This window comes from Rhinopithecus roxellana, chromosome 10, assembly GCF_007565055.1.
Source record: "Rhinopithecus roxellana isolate Shanxi Qingling chromosome 10, ASM756505v1, whole genome shotgun sequence".
NCBI classification, from domain to species: domain Eukaryota; kingdom Metazoa; phylum Chordata; class Mammalia; order Primates; family Cercopithecidae; genus Rhinopithecus; species Rhinopithecus roxellana.
Window position 1 is genome coordinate 134,618,629 of NC_044558.1, and position 19,814 is coordinate 134,638,442.

Genomic DNA, 19,814 nt, shown 5'->3' on the forward strand with positions numbered 1-19,814 from the left:
TTTAAATGTCCCTGTCTGACAGCTTTGAAGAGAGTAGTGGTTCTCCCAGCAGAGTTTGAGATTTGAGAATGGACAGACTGCCTCCTCAAGTGGGTCCCTGATCCCTGAGTAGCCTAACCAGGAGGCAACCCCCAGTAGGGGCAGACTGACACCTCACATGGCCGGGTACCCCTCTGAGACAAAGCTTGCAGAGGAACGATCAGGCAGCAACATTTTCTGTTCAGCAATATTCACTCTTCTGCAGCCTCCGCTGCTGATACCCAGGCAAACAGGGTCTGGAGTGGACCTCGAGCAAACTCCCACAGACCTGCAGCTGAGGGTCCTGACTGTTAGAAGGAAAACTAACAAACAGAAAGGACTTCCACACCAAAACCCCATCTGTATGTCACCATTGTCAAAGACCAAAGATAGATAAAAACCACAAAGATGGTGAAAAAACAGAGCAGGAAAGCTGAAAATTCTAAAAATCAGAGCACCTCTCCCCCTCCAAAGGAACGCAGCTCCTCGCCAGCAATGGAACAAAGCTGGACAGAGAATGACTTTGACCAGTTAAGAGAAGAAGGCTTGAGACGATCAAACTTCTCCGAGCTAAAGGAGGAAGTTTGAACCCATCACAAAGAAGCTAAAAACCTTGAAAAAAGATTAGACAAATGGCTAACTAGAATAACCAATGTAGAGAAGTCCTTAAATGACCTGACAGAGCTGAAAACCATGGCATGAGAGCTACATGACAAATGCACAAGCTTCAGTAACCGATTCGATCAACTGGAAGGAAGGGTATCAGTGATTGAAGATCAAATGAATGAAATGAAGCAAGAAGAGAAGTTTAGAGAAAAAAAGTAAAAAGAAATGAACAAAGCCTCCAAGAAATATGGGACTATGTGAAAAGACCAAATCTACTTCTGATTGGTGTACCTGAAAGTGACAGGGAGAATGGAACCAAGCTGGAAAACACTCTGCAGGATATGATCCAGGAGAACTTCCCCAACCTAGCAAGGCAGGCCAACATTCAAATTCAGGAAATACAGAGAACGCCACAAAGATACTCCTTGAGAAGAGCAACTCCAAGACACACAATTGTCAGATTCACCAAAGTTGAAATGAAGGAAAAAATGTTAAGGGCAGCCAGAGAGAAAGGTCGGGTTACCCACAGAGGGAAGCCCATCAGACTAACAGCAGATCTCTTGGCAGAAACTCTACAAGCCAGAAGAGAGTGGGGGCCAATATTCAATATTCTTAAAGAAAAGAATTTTAAACCCAGAAATTCATATCCAGCCAAACTAAGCTTCATAAGTGAAGGAGAAATAAAATCCTTTACAAACAAGCCAATGCTGAGAGATTTTGTCACCACCAGGCCTGCCTTACAAGACCTCCTGAAGGAAGCACTAAACATGGAAAGGGACAACTGGTACCAGCTACTGCAAAAACATGCCAAAATGTAAAGTCCATCGATGCTAGGAAGAAACTGCATCAACTAATGGGCAAAATAACCAGTTAATATCATAATGACAGGATCAAATTAACACATAACAATATTAACCATAAATGTAAATGGGCTAAATGCTCCAATTAAAAGACACAGACTGGCAAACTGGATAAAGAGTCAAGACCCATCAGTCTGCTGTATTCAGGAGACCCATCTCACATGCAGAGACATACAGAGGCTCAAAATAAAGGGATGGAGGAAGATCTGCCAAGCAAATGGAGAACAAAAAAAAAAGCAGGGGTTGCAATCCTAGTCTCTGATAAAACAGACTTTAAACCATCAAAGATCAAAAGAGACAAAGAAGGCCATTACATAATGGTAAAGGGATCAATTCAACAAGAAGAGCTAACTATCCTAAATATATATGCAGCCAATACAGGAGCACCCAGATTCATAAACCAAGTCCTTAGAGACTTACAAAGAGACTTAGACTCCCACACAATAATAATGGGAGACTTTAACACCCCACTGTCAACGTTAGACAGATCAATGAAAGAGAGTTAACAAGGATATCCTGGAACTGAACTCAGCTCTGCACCAAGCGGACCTAGTAGACATCTACAGAACTCTCCACCCCAAATCAACAGAATATACATTCTTCTCAGCACTTACTCCAAAATTGACCACATATTTGGAAGTAAAGCACTCCTCAGAAAATATGAAAGAACAGAAACTATAACAAACTACCTCTCAGACCACAGTGCAATCAAACTAGAACTCAGGATTAAGAAACCTACTCAAAACCACTCAACTACATGGAGACTGAACAACCTGCTTCTGAATGACTACTGGGTACATAACGAAATGAAGGCAGAAGTAAAGATGTTCTTTGAAACCAATGAGAACAAAGACACAACATACCAGAATCTCTGAGACACATTTAAAGCAGTGTATAGAAGGAAAATTATAGCACTAAATGCCCACAAGAAAAAGCAGGAAAGATCTAAAACTGACACCCTAACATCACAATTAAAAGAACTAGAGAAGCAAGAGCAAACACATTCAAAAGCTAGCAGAAGGCAAGAAATCACTAAGATCAGAGCAGAACTGAAGGAGATAGACAAAAATCCCTTCAAAAAATCAAGGAATGCAGGAGCTGGTTTTTTGAAAAGATCAACAAAATTTATAGACTGCTAGCAAGACTAATAAAGAAGAAAAGAGAGAAGAATCAAATAGATGCAATAAAAAATGATAAAGGGGATATCATTACCGACCCCACAGAAATATAAACTACCATCAGAGAATAATATAAACACCTCTATGCAAATAAACTAGAAAACCCAGAAGAAAGGGATAAATTCCTGGACTCATACACTCTCCCAAGACTAAACCATGAAGAAGTTGAATCCCTGAATAGACCAATAACAGGCTCTGAAATAGAGACAATAATTAATAGCCTACCAACCAAAAAAAGTCCAGGACCAGACACATTCACAGCCGAATTCTACCAGAGGTACAAGGAGGAGCTGGTACCATTCCTTCTGAAACTATTCCAATCAACAGAAAAAGAGGGAATCCTCCCTAACTCATTTTATGAGGCCAACATCATCCTGATACCAAAGCCTGGCAGACACACAACAAAAAAAGAGAATTTTAGACCCATATCCCTGATGAATATCACTGCAATAATCCTCAATAAAATACTGGCAAACTGAATCCAGCAGCACATCAAAAAGCTTATCCACCATGATCAAGTGGGCTTCATCCCTGGGATGCAAGGCTGGTTCAACATACACGGATCAATAATCCAGCAAACTGAACCAAAGACAAAAACCACATGATTATCTCAATTGATGCAGACAAGGCCTTTGATAAATTCAACAGCCCTTCATGCTAAAAACTCTCAATAAATTCGGTGTTAATGGAACATAGCTCAAAATAATAAGAGCTATTTATGACAAACCCACAGCCAATATCATACTGAATGGGCAAAAACTGGAAGCATTCCCTTTGAAAACTGGCACAAGACAGGGATGCCCTCTCTCACCACTCCTATTCAACATAGTGTTGGAAGTTCTGGCCAGGGCAATCAGGCAGGAGAAAGAAATAAAGGATATTCAATTAGGAAAAGTAGAAGTCAAATTGTTGCTGTTTGCAGATGACATGATTGTATATTTAGAAAACCCCATCATCTCAGCCCAAAATCTCCTTAAGCTGATAAGCAACTTCAGCAAAGTCTCAGGATACAAAATCAATGTGCAAAAGTCACAAGCATTCCTATACACCAATAACAGATAAACAGCCAAATCATGAGTGAACTCCCATTCACAATTGCTTCAAAGAGAATAAAATACCTAGGAATCCAACTTACAAAGGATGTGAAGGACCTCTTCAAGGAGAACTACAAACCACTGCTCAATGAAATAAGAGAGGACAGAAACAAATGGAAGAACATTCCATGCTCATGGATAGGAAGAATCAATATCATGAAAATGGCCATACTGCCCAAGGTAATTTATAGATTCAATGCCATCCCCAATAAGCTACCAATGACTTTCTTCACAGAATTGGAAAAAAACTACTTTAAAGTTCTTATGGAACCAAAAAACGGCCCATATAGCCAAGACAATCCTAAGCCAAAAGAACAAAGCTGGGGGCTTCATGCTACCTGACTTCAAACTATACTACAAGGCTACAGTAACCAAAACAGCATGGTACTGATACCAAAACAGAGATATAGACCAATGGAACAGAACAGAGCCCTCAGAAATAATACCACACATCTACAACCATCTGATCTTTGACAAACCTGACAAAAACAAGAAATGGGGAAAGGATCCCCTATTTAATAAATGGTGCTGAGAAAATTGGCTAGCCATAAGTAGAAAGCTGACACTGGATCCCTTCCTTACTCCTTATACGAAAATTGATTCAAGATGGATTAGAGACTTAAATGTTGGACCTAAAACCATAAAAACCCTAGAAGAAAACCTAGGTAATACCATTCAGGACATAGGCATGGGCAAAGCACTTCATGTCTAAAACACCAAAAGCAATGACAACAAAAGCCAAAATTGGCAAATGGGATCTCATTAAACTAAAGAGCTTCTGCACAGCAAAAGAAACTACCATCAGAGTGAACACGCAACCTACAGAATGGGAGAAAATTTTTGCAATCTTCTCATCTGACAAAGGGCTAATATCCAGAACCTACAAAGAACTCAAACAAATTTACAAGAAAAAAACAACCTCATCAAAAAGTGGGCAAAGGATATGAACAGACACTTCTCAAAAGAAGACATTTATGCATCCAACAGACACATGAAAAAATGCTCATCATCACTGACCATCAGAGAAATGCAAATCAAAACCACAATGAGATACCATCTCGCACCAGTTAGAATGGCGATCATTAACAAGTCAGGAAATAACATGTGCTGGAGAGGATGTGGAGAAATAGGAACACTTTTACACTGTTGGTGGGACTGTAAAATAGTTCAACCATTGTGGAAGACAATGTGGCAATTCCTCAAGGATCTAGAATTAGGAATACCATTTGACCCAGCCATCCCATTACTGGGTATATGCTCAAAGGATTATAAATCATGCTGCTTTAAAGACACATGCACACATATGTTTACTGAGGCACTATTCACAATTGCAAAGACTTGGAACCAACCCAAATGTCCATCAGTGACAGACTGGATTAAGAAAAGGTGGTACGTATACGCTATGGAATACTATGCAGCCATAAAAAAGGATGAGTTCATATCCTTTGTAGGGACATGGATGCAGCTGGAAACCATCATTCTTAGCACACTATCACAAGAACAGAAAACCAAACACCTCATGTTCTCACTCATAGATGGGAATTGAGCAATGAGAACACTTGGACACAGGAAGGGGAACATCAGACACTGGGGCCTGTTGTGGGATGGGGGGAGGGGTGAGGGATAGCATTAAGAGATATACCTAATGTAAATGATGAGTTAATGGGTGCAGCACACCAACATGGCACATGTATACATATGTAACAAACCTGCACGTGGTGCACATGTACCCTAGAACTTAATTATAATAAAAAATTTAAAAAATAAATAAATAAAAATGCCTGAAATAATAGTAAATTTATAGATAAGAATTCTGATGCTCAGAGGGGTAAAGCAACTCACCCAGGTTACAGGCAGGATGCAGCAGAGCCAGCTTTCTAACTGAGGTTTCTCTGAGCCACAAACCTGTTTCTCTTTCCATTTTTCCTCTGTGGATCAATAGTTTCCTATGAATCTGTTATCTAATGAAAAGTACCTAGGTCCTCTAGGAGAATCCTCCTATTGTTATTGTTTCTAATTATCTGTTCATCTTTTAGTTAGAAGAACATCCATTTTTATATTGATGTCTTGTGGCAGAATGTGAATTTCTGCCTGCAGTGCCGACAATGGCATCAAACCTATTATTATGTTCAAGTCAACATTCAAACTCACAAAACTAATGTAGACCTCTTTGGCATCAGATTCATTCAGAAAAACATGGGACAGGGCTGGGCATGGTGGCTCATGCCTGTAATCCCAGCATTTTGGGAGGTCGTCGAGGGCAGATCACTTAAAGTTAGGAGTTTGAGACTAGCCTAGCCAACACTGCGAAACTCTGTCTCTACTAAAAATAAAAAAAGTAGCCGTGCTTTGTGGCAGGTGCCTGTAATTCCAGCTATCAGGGGGCTGAGGCGAGAGGATCGTTTGAATCTGGGGGAGGTTGCAGTGAGCTGAGATCGCGCCACTGCGCTCCAGCCTTGGCGACTGAGTGAGACTCTGTCTCAAGACAAGAAAGAAAGAAATAGAGAGAGAGAGAGAGGAGAGAGAGAGAGAGAGGAGAGGAGGGAGGGAGGGAGGGAGTAGGGAGGGATGGAGGGAAGGAAGGAAAGAGAAGACCGAAGAAAAAAGGAGTGAGGGTGTGGTTGAAAGGGGGGAACTAAGGAAGTCAAGCAACAGACCGGGAGGGAGGGGGAAAAGGAAGGGACTAAGGAAAAATTGAGCATGGAAGGATCGAAGGAAGGAAAGGAAGGAAAGAAGAAAGAAAGAAAGAAAGAAAGAAAGAAAGAAAGAAAGAAAGAAAGAAAGAAAGAAAGAAAGAAAGACGAAAACATGAGACAGGAATCACAATGAACTACAGGTGGTGTCAGGTGTCGCTCCAAATTATGCAGCTGCCCAGAGACAGCTCAAATGCATGAAGGTGTGATCCATATGAGGCAAGTGCTGGAATCACCCTGACTTAGGGTCTCATTTCCTTCAGCAGCCAATATCTTCTGTAACAAACTTCAGAGGTGTCATTTCTGGCATCACCACACATGCCCAATTAAAACAGTCAGCACATTCAAGGATGCTAGAAGCTACAATCTCCATCAAGTATTTATAGTGCATTTATGGTTCCTTCCAGTCCAGATGCAATTTCCAATCAGAGATCATTTTTATTATAAGCAATGTTGCTGAGTAATACTGTTAACATAGTACTCTAATCTGGTTATGGGGAACAGAGCTAGAATGTTAACTAAATGTCAAATTCATATGCAGCAGAGAAAAGATTTTGTTAACTATTAACCCAAAATGCCCCACTGATAGCAGGTTTGGCTATATGGCTTGCTTTAACCAATGGAATGCAAGAGGAGGTGACTTACACCACCTCGAAGCAGAAGGCTTGTGAGCCATTGCATGATTCCACTCTTATTCCCTTCCCTCTGCCATGCGACAAGGGTAGGGGCAATACCTTCAGCTTAGGTACCCAATGAAATGAAAAAGATATTTGGAGAAGAGCCATGGAACAAAGGTGCAATGGATCCTCAGTTGCTATAAAACCTCCAAGAGAGAGAAACATGTATTGCTGTAAGCCATCACTAGTGAGAGGACTGGTGTTTACTGCAGAATAACCTATTTCTGATTAGTACATCCCCTTTGGAAAGATATAGGCTGGTTTTATCATTCTCTTACCAGGAGTCCAACTAAGCCAGCTAGCCCTTCAGTATGTGACAGCCTTAATTCTGGCAAGATTCCCCAACTCGAGTCTGATGGAAAGTTGTTTCCTCTTATCGAGCAGTTTTGATGTTAGAACAGTCCAAGTAATGCCTGAAGAAAAATAATGTATGTAGATTATGGTGGTTTATTGCTCTAATTTATCTTCTCCTTTGTACTACTCAGGGTTCAGTCAAGAAACAGGAACTATACAGAGTTACCTGAATAAATATAATTTTTGTTTTTTGTATTTACTTATTGAGACAGAGTCTCACTTACTCTGTGGCCCAGGCCGGAGTGCAGTGGTGTGATCTTGGCTCACTACAATCTCTGCCTCTGGGGTTCAAGCAATTCTCCTGCCTCAGCCTCCAGAGTAGTTGGTACTATAGGCACCCACGACCAAACCCAGACAATTTTTTGTATTTTTAGTAGAGATGGAGTTTCACCATGTTGGCCAGGCTGGTCTGGAACTCCTGACCTCAAGTGATCTGCCCACCTTGGCCTCCTGAAGTGCTGGGATTACAGGCGTGAGCCACTGCGCCCCACCAATAAATATAATTTAATATAAAGAATTGTCAATGGGCCAGGCACTTGAATCTGGGGTGGGGAGGGCGGAGGTTGCAGTGAGCTGAGACTGAGCCACTGCACTCCATGCATTCCAGCCTGGGTGACCAAATGAGACTCTGTCTCAAAAAAAAAAAAAAAAAAAAAAAAAAAAAAAAAAAAGAATTGTCAACAAAGTATAAAATTGTCAACCTGGTGACCGAAAAGGTGAAAAGAAAAATCTAAGAGATTACAGAGGTAGCAACTGCAGGGAACGCTTAATCACTTCTAGGTCTGAGGGAACAAAAGTAAGAGGCTGGAATTCTTAAAATGTAGAAACTTAGAGGAGTGGCGGCGTGAAGCTGAAACTCAGACATATGAGAAAGGAGCTGCTCAGCTGGTGGTGGTGTCTTTGAGTTTGGAGGCAGTGTCTCTTGGAGCTGGGATCTGTCTCTGAGGAGGGGTTTCGTGCTGGTGTCTCTTGGTGGCGAGGTGGGGTGCAATCCAGTTAGTTCTGCAGGTAGTAGGGAAACTGAAAACTGGATCCAACTGCTGCTATGATGAAGCAGAGTTAATAGGGTGCCAGTAGCAAGAACCCCAAGCAAACAGGAAGCTCACAGGATGAAGTGTATCCCTTCTTCCTCCTCCCACCTTTCAGTGTCCCTCTAGTGCCCTTATCATCAGAACTTAACAGAGAGCCAGCTAGCAAAGCTGAAACGGGGTGTGGAGAGACCCAGCAAACCTCACTGATCAGTGCACAGGGGCACCTGGCTAAGGTGTGAGTGAGGACTGGTTCAACCTGTGCTCTCCTTGTCAAGGGCTAAGTCCTTGTGTGGGCTAAGTCAGCCAGGAGGAGGAGGCATCTTTTTCAAATTCGCAGAGAGGTGTCATGTAAGCTAGCAAATGCACTGATGCAAAGATCATTAATAGTCTTCCTTCCATCTTCTAAATGGCTCTGAAGAGCATGTATCTTTTTTTTTTTTTTAAATCCAGGGTCTCACTTCGTCACCCAGGCTGGAGTGCAGTGGTGCAATCATAGCTCACTGTAGCCTTGGCCTCCTGGGCTCAAGCCATCCTCCCACCTCAGCCTCCTGTATTCGGGAGCTAGGACCTCAGGCATGCACCACCATGCCCAGCTAGTTTTTGTATTCTTTGTAGGGATGATGTCTCACTATGTTGCCCAGGCTGGTCTCAAACTCCTGGGCTCAAGCCATCTGCCTGCCTCGACATCCTGAAGTTCTGGAATTGCAGGCATGAGCTACCGAGCCTGGCTGAAAAGCATGTATTTTTATTGTAATATTCCAGACAAACTTACATGCCACCTTTTGCAATTTCATATACAGCACTTCCTTATGTACCATCAAATATTTGTATGGATTTGTTTGAATTGGTTTCTGCATTCTTCCACCGATTCTCACTGTGAGTGCCATTTTTTATATGCAGTGTAGGTTTAGTTCTCTCCTTTCTCATATGCTGGACTTCCAATTATGCAACCATAATAAGTCTTTACTGCTTCCATTGGCCTCTTTCTTATTTTTCCTTCTGTTGTCTTCACTAGAGTTGTGCTAGGGAGCCACTTTGCTCCTGGTCTTTGTCCCTTAGGCAGCCTTAACTTATTCTACAAAATGCTCAACATTTTCACTAATGATCTATATGAAGACTTTGAAGAGATTATTTTCAAATTTGTTGATGACACAAAAATAGGAGGGTTAGCTAAAATGAGATTTCTAATGATCTCTACAGACTGAAATGCTGTGTTGATAGCAAAAATATGAAATTTATGAGATAAGGCAAAAAACCAGTAGAATTTAAAATAAAGATAAAAAATTAGAGTAAAATAACTGAAATAAGACAAACCTCTATTTTTTAAACCTGGTAGCAATATTATTTATGTGATAGTTTTAGAAAAGAATCATGCCATTTTTGTAATAGCTACACAATAACTACTCAAGGTTTACAGAATTTGATATTTGACAAAAATTTGGATCAAATAATAATCCAGAAATAGGTCAGGGGCAGTGGCTCATGCCTGTAATCCCAGCACTTTAGGAGGCTGAGGCCAGAAGATCACTTGAGGTCAGGAGTTCAAGACTAGTCTGGTGAACACAGCAAAACCTCGTCTCTACTAAAAATACAAAAATTAGCTGGGCGTGGTGGCACGCGCCTGTAATCCCAGCTATTCAGGAGGCTGAGGCAGGAGAATTGCTTGAACCCAGGAGGCAGAGGTTGCAGTGAGCCAAGATCACGCCACTGCACTCCAGCCTGAGTGATAGAGCAAGACTCCATCTCAAACAAACAAACAAACAAAATCCATAAATAGATCATTATAACCAAGAAAAAAAGTGCTGTCATTTTTGCTTACTCAACTACCTCCTGAAAATCCTGAGAAAACACAGCAAATTATATAAAAATAAAGTTATATGTAGGCGTACAACAAAATATTAATGGTGGTTATCTCTGGTTCAGGATTGGTAAGTTTTATTGTGTTTTACTACTAAAAATCTTATTTTCTCTATAGGACATGTATTTGCTTTGTAATAAGAATAAACTTTAAAAAAATAAAAAGAGGCTAGGCACAGTGTCTCACGCCTATAATCTCAGCACTTTGGGAGGCCAAGGCTGGAGGATTGCTTGAGGCCAAGGGTTCAAGACCAGCCTTAGGGACAAAATGAGACCCCCATCTATACAAAAAATTTAAAAATTAGCTGGGCATGGAGCATGCCATGGAGTAGTTCCAGGTATTCAGAAGGCTGAGGTGGGAGGATTGCTTGAGCCCAGAAGCTGAAGGCTGCAGTGGGCTATGATTTGCGCCACTGCACTCCAACCTGAGCAACAGAGTGAGACCCTGTTTCAAAATAAATTAAAAAAAAAAAAAAAAAAAAAAACAGATAAAAGTAACCAGGTAAAAAGAGATCAAATATATTTGGAGTTTTAGAGAAAGTCTGATGTGAAAGTATCTTCTGGCTGGGCATGTGGCTAACACCCATAAGGCCAGCACCCTGGGAGGCCGAGGCAGGCAGATCGCTTGAGCTTAGGAGTTCAAGACCAGCCTGGGCAACATGGCGAAATCCCATCTCTACAAAAAATACAAAAAAATTAGCCGGGCATAGTGGTGCGTGACTGTGGATCCAGCTACTCGGGAGGCTGAGGTGGGATGATCGCCTGAGCCTGGGAGGTGGAGGCTGCAGTGAGCTGAGATCACACCACTGCACTCCAGCCTGGGTGACAGAATGAGACCCTGTCTCAAACAATAAATTAAAATAAAAGTATCTTCTTCACAAGGATTTAAAATAGTAATAAAGCAACAAGTAGAAATAAAAATTATCTAAGTTGTTCCACTTAATGAAACATAAGGGAGTAGTAATTTGATATATAGTTACAGGTTTCCAAAGAGGGTGAGAAAGAATAAATTGGAATCTGTAATAGCAATATTGTGGAATAGATTTGCAAATAAGAATCCATGAAACATCTTTTTTTTAATATAGAAAATATTTCAAAAAGATAATTTATTTGATAGAGAAACAAAATGGTGAAAAAAATGCTGAGAATTTTTTTTCACTCTTTTTCTTACTTAGATACATGGAAACAGACTGGGAACAAAAAACTACTGTGTATAATGCTCTGATGAGATATGCTAAGCATTTCCTATGAGAAAAGAAGAAATACTTTTGGTCAGAAAATGGGTTCAGATGAAATTTTGTTCTGCTCACCTTTAGAATTAATAGTCTGGTTGGCTTCCTGCAATGTTTTTAGGAAAAGAGATTAAATCTTAGGCTCAGCCTCATTTTGGTTTGATGCCTTGTTTTGTTTCCCCAGGGAAGCTCTCCCTGTCTCCTACTCTAAGTGAGGGTCCACTTTCTGAGACATGGTTCTTTTTTTCAGAACATGAACCTCAGCTCATAATTCTGCCTCCACTAACTAGTGTGATCATTTGATTCATACCTGAATACCTCATTTGCCTATCAGCTCCATAAGTGTGTGAGCTGTGCCTGTTCATGCTCACCATGCATGGTATCCCTAGAGCCTAACCCGGTCACTGAAACATCATGGGCACTCCTTAAGTATTTGTGAATCAATAAATAAATGGATGAATTAAAAATTTTAAAGTAAGTAATTGGAATGGATTCCTGGATGGAGACAGTAAAAAAAAACTTAGTTAACTTTTTAGGTACTGTAAGAGAACATCTTTAAAATGTCTCTTGTGGATTTAGCAGAAGATAAAAGGGCAATAAATTTAAGGGGAACTGCATATGAGAAAGAATATGAAAAACTACCAATCTTACAGAAAAAAAACTGGTAATTTCCTTACATAGAGTAAAAGAGTTTAGTACTTTCTATTCTGAGTTCTATTTGAATATTTTTCCCTTTTTATATGGTATAAGAGGGCTGTTTTCTTGAGTAAAATATTTTATTAACCTAATATCGCTGGTTAATCAAATGTCTTTATAGTGTAAGATTTGAAATAGAAAGCCACATTGAGTTTTTCAATACATAGAGAAGCTAGATTACAAGAGAAAGAGGCTTTGCCTCACTTTTTTATTTTTTTTAACCTCCTTGTAGTTTTCTGGGCTGTCTGTACAGATTTTTGGTTCGTAGATTTTCTAAGTGAGATTTTTGACATTATATATCTTTTATTCAATACCTCTAATAAGAAGAAAAAAATACCCTTTCCTCACCATCTTACAACTTTGAAAAAAATACTGTAAGACTTCCACTATGGTGAAAAAAGTTTTATTCACTCTAGAAAACTGGGTCATCTTCTTTTCAGAACCTTTTTTTCTAAACCTGAGAACAGATTTAAGGGAAGCAAGGCAGAAAGTTTTCAATAATCCAGTGGGAATTCCTCTTAGGAACAAAGAAGCAAGATAGCTAGAGAAGATGATTGCACAGACTTAGCAAGGTTAAAACGGATCTTTCTAATACCTAAAAAATGTGCGAGTTAGAAGGTTAACAGTTGATTTAACAAGAGGCAGAAATGGGTTTTTTTTTTTCAGTTCTGTTGGGGAACAAAAATCAGTTGACATTTCTCAAATGTATACATTTTAAATATATCAAATTATTAGTTTCCTGGTATACTGTATTTTGGCTTTTAGGTTTATGATTCTTAGTATGAGAGAGGAAGGATAATCTTCAACATAGTAAAACAAAAAAAAAAAAAAAAAAAAAAGGAGGAACACGCAACGATTTTACTTAAGCCTGACATGAGATTGGAAGAAACCAACAAGTCCGTTTGAGAATAAACAAAGTCACACTTGAAGAAGGGCAAAAATCAGAAGTGACCTAATAAAATCTCCCTAATAACAGTAATGGTAAGATGGTATTATATATAACTTTTCTCTCTGACTCCTGGAAAATTTATCCAATTTAAGTAGTTATCTATCTTGCCTCACAAATAATCCCTTAAAACTTTTTATTTCTGTTACTTGCTAGATTGAAAAAACATAATTAAAAATTATTTTATCTGTAAAATATCTACCTCAATTCTCAAATTTAATGTAATGAGTTGTTTTAAAAGTCAGATTACATAAGACAAACCAACACTACACTACTTCTCCACAACTAATGTATGATAAAAATGAGAACAAATGATTAAAATATACAAGCTGATAAATGCAAAATTGTTTAAAATACCTTTTATATCTTATGATATGTAAGGCAATGGGTTAAAATAACTCTTCCTTGATAACTCTGAGGTTCATGAAAATTGTGATTATATTTAATTAGAGGAATTCAGTATATTTTTTCATTTTCCTTAAGAGATTTCCATGGAGAGAAAATAAATTTCCACAATCATAAATCTATATTTTAATTAAAATTCTTAATTTCTTTTTTTATTTATAAATCACGAATGTTTTCGGAGACAATTTAGAAGATCTAGATTAAAAAAAAGAAAAAAGAAGGAGAAAATAAGAACCACACATCATTTAATCACCCAAAATAATCATTCTGGTATCTAACTGTTTAGACTTTTCTTTTGACTTCTTCTGTAATACATATATTTTAATAAAAATTGAATCATAATGTACATTATTTTATGTAACCTGCTTTTTCCACTTAAACACATATTGAAAATAAATTTATATTTTACTTTTAAAAATTAAATATCTTAATATTTAACAATTTGTTTATTGTTAGACATCTAGATTGTTTATAATCTATAACAAAGATACTTATTATTATTATTTTATTTATTTATTTTTTTGGAGACAGAGTTTTACTCTGTCGACCAGGCTGGAGTGCAGTGGCACGATCTTGGCTCATTGCAACCTGCATATCTTGGGTTCGAGCAATTCTTCTGCCTCAGCCTTCCTAGTTGCTGGGACTACAGGTGCACACTAACATGTCTGGCTGATTTTTGTATTTTTAGTAGAGATGGGGTTTCACCATGTTGGCCAGACTGGTCTCAAACTCCTGGCCTCAAGTAATGCGCCCATCTCAGCCTCTCAAAGTGCTGGGATTACAGGTGTGAGCCACCACACCCAGCCTGAAGATACTTATTACATGTGTTATTTATGTAAACAGCATCAAAAACTACCAACAATTTTTTCCACTAAATTTATGGGATATAAATCCTTCTGATTTTGGAGAGAAAAAGCAAGTCAGGATTAGACTTAGGTAAAATTTAATTTAGCAACATTTATGCAGTAATTCCTGCCAAGCACTATTCTAACCCCTTTAGAAATATTAACTCATTTAATCCTGATAACTCTCTGAGGTATGTATTGTTCCTATTCCCATTTTACCACGGGAAAATGAGGCACAGAGTTTAGGCAACTTGCTCATTGTCATATAGGTAGTAAGGGGTAGAGCTAGTCTCACATCAGGCTCATGTTCTTAACCATTCCCTTACAAGGCCTCTTTCTGTTATTTTGGGTAATCTGTGAAGTGGGGTTTGTGAAGTTAACTAGGAAGCCTGGGGGGTATCTCAGAAAGATAACTTGATAGGCATTGGGAAGGATTTTGATATTAAAAGAACCTAGAACTTCTCTATAGATCAGGAACAGAACACCTGGCATTATTTTATTAGAATCAAAAACAGAAAATCATACCTGAGGATTGGTATCCTTCTCTTTTCAAATCTTTTGTGATTTTCGAATGCAGCATTCCAAAATATAATGATTGTGCAGAATGTAATTTTTAAACTTCCTTCTAACATTTTCCTGTAAAGAAAATCTGCTGAATATAATTCATTTAATGAGAAAAACAATTATAAACTGCATTTACAGTGATGTACTTTCTTAAATGTTTGCCCAAAAGTTTGCTATTTAGCTTTGAATAGAGTTAATCCTAAGAAATCCTGTGCTCATATAGAAGCAACAACATAATACTGTTTGTTTTCCATCAAAGTCAGTGAATGTAAAGATTAACTTAAAAGCAGCTATCCTAAAAGCAGCCTCAAAATAGGCGGTTCAAACCAGCGGAAGACCTAGCCCACTGTTACAATGAAACATGCTCGGAGGAACTAAAGAAAGCTCCAAGGACAAAACTCTTTAGAAGTCTCCGGGGTTGGATGGCAGGCCTATTTACAAGACGGATTAGTTGTTTTGAGGAAGAACAAAGGCCCCTTCTCATGCTCACTGAGGCTGCTCTTCTGTGGAAAATTTTGCTGTTAGTTACAGGGACTGGAATTCTCAACAGTGTTTAAAACAAGCAGCACTATCAAAGGAACATACCGCAAAATAATAAGAGCCATCCATGACAGACCTACAGCCAATATCATTCTGAGTGTGCAAAAACCGGAAGCATTCCTCTTAAGAACTAGAACAAGACAAAAATGCCCACTGTCACCACTCCTATTCAACATAGTACTGGAAGTCCTAGCTGGAGCAATCAAGCAAGAGAAAGAAATAAAAGGCATCCAAACAGGAAAAGAAGTTAAACTATCTCTCTTCTCTGACGATGTGATTCTATACCTAGAAAACCCTGAAGACTCTGCCAGAAGGCTCCTGAAACTGATAAACAACTTCAGTAAAGGTTCTGGATACAAAACCAATGTACAAAAATCAGTAGTATTTTTATACACCAATAATGTTCAAGCCAAATCAAAAATGCAATCCCATTTACAATAGCTGCAAAGAATAAAATACCTAAGAATACAGCTTTAACCAAGGAGGTAAAAGATCTCTATAAGGAGACCTACAAAATACTGCTGAAAGAAATCAGAGATGACACAAACAAATGGAAAAACCTTTCTTGCTCATGAATTGGTAGAATCGATATTGTTTAAAGTGGCCATATTGCCCAAATCAATCTACAGAGTCAACACTATTCCTATCAAACTACCAATGTCATTTTTCAAAGAATTAGAAAAAACTATCCTAAAATTCACATGGAATCAAAAAGATCCTGAATTGCCAAAGCAATCCTAAGCAAAAAGAACAAAGCCAGAGGCATCACATTACCTGACTGCAAATTATTCTATAAGGCTACAGTAACCAAAACAGCATGGTACTGGTACAAACAGACACACAGACCAATGGAACAGAATAGAAAACCCAGAAATAAAATCATACACCTATAACCAATTGATCTTTGACAAAGTTGACAAAAATAAGCAATGAGAAAAGGACTCCCTTTTCAATAAATGATGCTAGGATAACTGACTAGTCATATGCAGAAAAATAAAACTAGATTCCTACCTGTCACCATGTATAAAAATGAACTCAAGACTGGTCAAATATTTAAATGTTAGAACTCAAACTATAAAAATCCCAGAAAAAATCTAGGAAATACCATTCTGGACATCAGCCTTGGCTAATAATTTATGGCTAAGACCTCAAAAGCAATCACAAAACCAAAAATCAACAAGTGGGACCTAATTAAACTAAAGAGCTTTTGCCCAGCAAAAGAAACTATCAACAGAGTAAAGAGACAATCTACAGAAATGGGAGAAAATTTTCACAAACTATGCATCCAACAAAGGTCTAATATCCAGAATCTATAACGAACTTAAACATGTCAACAAGCAAAAAAACAACTCCATTAAAAAATGAGCAAATGACATAAACAGACACTTCTCAAAAGAAGACATAGAGGTAGCCAACAAACGTTAAAAAATGCTCATCATGACTAATCATCAAAGAAATGCAAGTCAAAAACCACAATAAATACCATCTCACACTAGTTGGAATGGCTATTATAAAAAGCAAAAAAGTAATGGATGCTGACAAGGCTTCAGAGAAAAAGGAACACTGACACATTGCTGGTAGGAATGTATTAATAAATTAGTTCAGCCACTATGAGAAGCAGTTTGGAGATTTTTCAAAGAACTTAAAACAGAGCTACCATTCAACCCAGAAATCCCATTCCTGAGTATATACCCAAAGGAAAAGAAATCATTCTACCAATGATTTGTATTCTACCAATGATTTGCACTTGTATGTCCATCACAGCACTATTCACAATAGCGAAGACTTGAAAAGAACCTAGATGCCCATCCATGGTGGATTGGATAAAGAAAATGTGGTACTTGTACACCATGGAATACTATACAGCCACGAAAAGAACAAAATTATATCCTTTGTAGCAACAAGGATGCAGCTGGAGGCCATTATTCTAAGAGAATTAACGCAGGAACAGAAAACCAAATACCACATGCTCTTACTTATAAGTGGGAGCTAAATATTGGGTACACATGGATACAAACATAAGAACAATAGATACTGGAAACTCCAAGAATGGAGAAGAAGGGAGAGGGGCAAGGGCTGGAAAACTACCTATTGGGTACTATCCTCACTACCTGGGTGAAGGGGTCAATCATACCCCACACCTCAGCATCACGCAATGTATCAGTGTAACAAGCCTGCACATGTACCCCATACGTCTGAAGTCAAAGTTGAAATTTTTAAAAAGAAATAAAAACAGTTTTGTGTTAAAGAAAAAAAAAAAAAAACTAGCAGCACAGCACGTAAAGTTATTTCTGACAAGCTAATGAGCCAAGTCACTGGTGAACTAAGAGAAAGTGAGGGATTCAACCCAGCAGTGGAACAGGGGTAGGACACAAACAGAATAAATGATCCATATTAGCAAGGCATATTGCATTTTATCGCATCACATCGTATTTTAGAGCTAGTTGCCTAACTCAGAGGCAGCTATAGAAAAATTAAATTTGTTAAAGTGAAAAGTTCATTTTGCTAGATTCTATTTCTAGTTTTGTTCAGGGGAAGACAGTTTCGATGATACCTCGGATGCATCCCCTCTTTATCACTGAAGAGGACCATTCTGGAACCTCCCTATGCTGCTAACGGGGTGATGGTGTGGTTTGAGTCTCCACTGCACATTGGAAGATGAGGAAGAGTCTGGGTGGGACCATGAGAGGGCTCTTCTACCACTTATCTTGGCGGACAGTTTCTTCCAGTCCTAGTTGCTGTCCTTGGCAATCACAGAGTTCAGTAAGCGTAATTTAAAGAGCCGGACTCTTTCAGTAATCTAAAAGAAAGGAAGAGACAACAAGCATCAGCCGAAAGACTAAAGAAATCAGACTTCAGTTTGATCAATATAACATAATGGGTGGTTTAGTTCCACTTCTGTGGGGCTGAAAGTTTAATTACATGGCAAACACAACAAAGAACAAGCTTGGAGAATCTCTGGAGTTGTTATTGCTTGGTTTCGTTATTGGAGTATTCTCTTTCTAAATGTAAAACAGTGAAGTGACTTACTCTGAACACAGACCTAAATTTACCCTGTAAGTGGCCTCAAAACGAGAAAACTCAGTCTGAGAACTGGCCAACTGAAAACCAACGTAGGAGAAGAAGGTGTTCAAGAACACATCCAAGATAGTATTTTCAAAGATGCTTTTATTACTGTTACTTTTTCAAAAACAAAAAGGAAGAGGATCCTTCTATTTACTCAATCACTCAACAAAAGTTTATTGTCTGCTAACTGCCCGGAACATCAGAGGTGAGTAAGACAGGTCCCTGCCCTTATGTCCTTTAGAGTCCCTGGGGAAGCAGACTCTGTCAGAGACCTGCCCTTCCTGTTGTGGCCGTCTCTATAACACAGGGTTGGGTCCTGACTTCTATTTGCAGTGTAGGTTTTCAGTAACTGACAGAATACAATAGCAGCTACCATTGATAGCTCCTTACTAAGTGCTTTATAAATGTGATGTCTCTTAAATCCTTAGAACAACTAGGCAAGAGGTAACTTATAGAGGCCTTGTGGAAACTAGAAACAGAATTTCTGCAAGGTAGATGCTGCCCAGTGATCTGAGTCCAGGTGAGATGCCAGTCCCTTCTCACCTTTTCTGCTAGGTTCCTTTGTTCACAGGCTGTACAACTGTACTTGGCATGGCCGTCAAGAACCTAGTTAAAGTCTCATCAGTCTCATTTTACAAAGGAGGAAACTGAGGTCCAGAGAGGTTAAATAACTTTTCCAAACTCAATTCTCAGGAAGTGACAGAGCTTGACTCAAAGCTGCATTTGTTTGTTTCTGAAATGTTGTTGTCTTTCTCCTATTTCAATTTTCCTTCTTGTTTTGTCAAGATTTGCCAAATCTCCTCTTGCTGAGGCAATAATAATAGAATTCCCTAAGAGCCTATTATTTCTTATGCATGATTTCCGTATGGTCTTAGAAGTCTTCTCCTTCTGTTCTCTCCTACTAACATTGTTTTTGTTTGTTTGTTTGTTTGTTTTTTGAGACAAGGTCTCACTCTGTTGCCCAGGCTGGAGTGCAGTGGTGTGATTATGGCCCACTGTAGCCTTAACCTCCCTAGCTGAAGCAATCCTCCCACCTCAGCCTCCCAAGTGGCTGGGACTACAAGCATGCACCATCACACCTGGCTAATTTTTTAAATTTTTTTGTACAGACTAGGTCTAGCTATGTTGCCTAGGCTGGTCTCAAACTCCTGG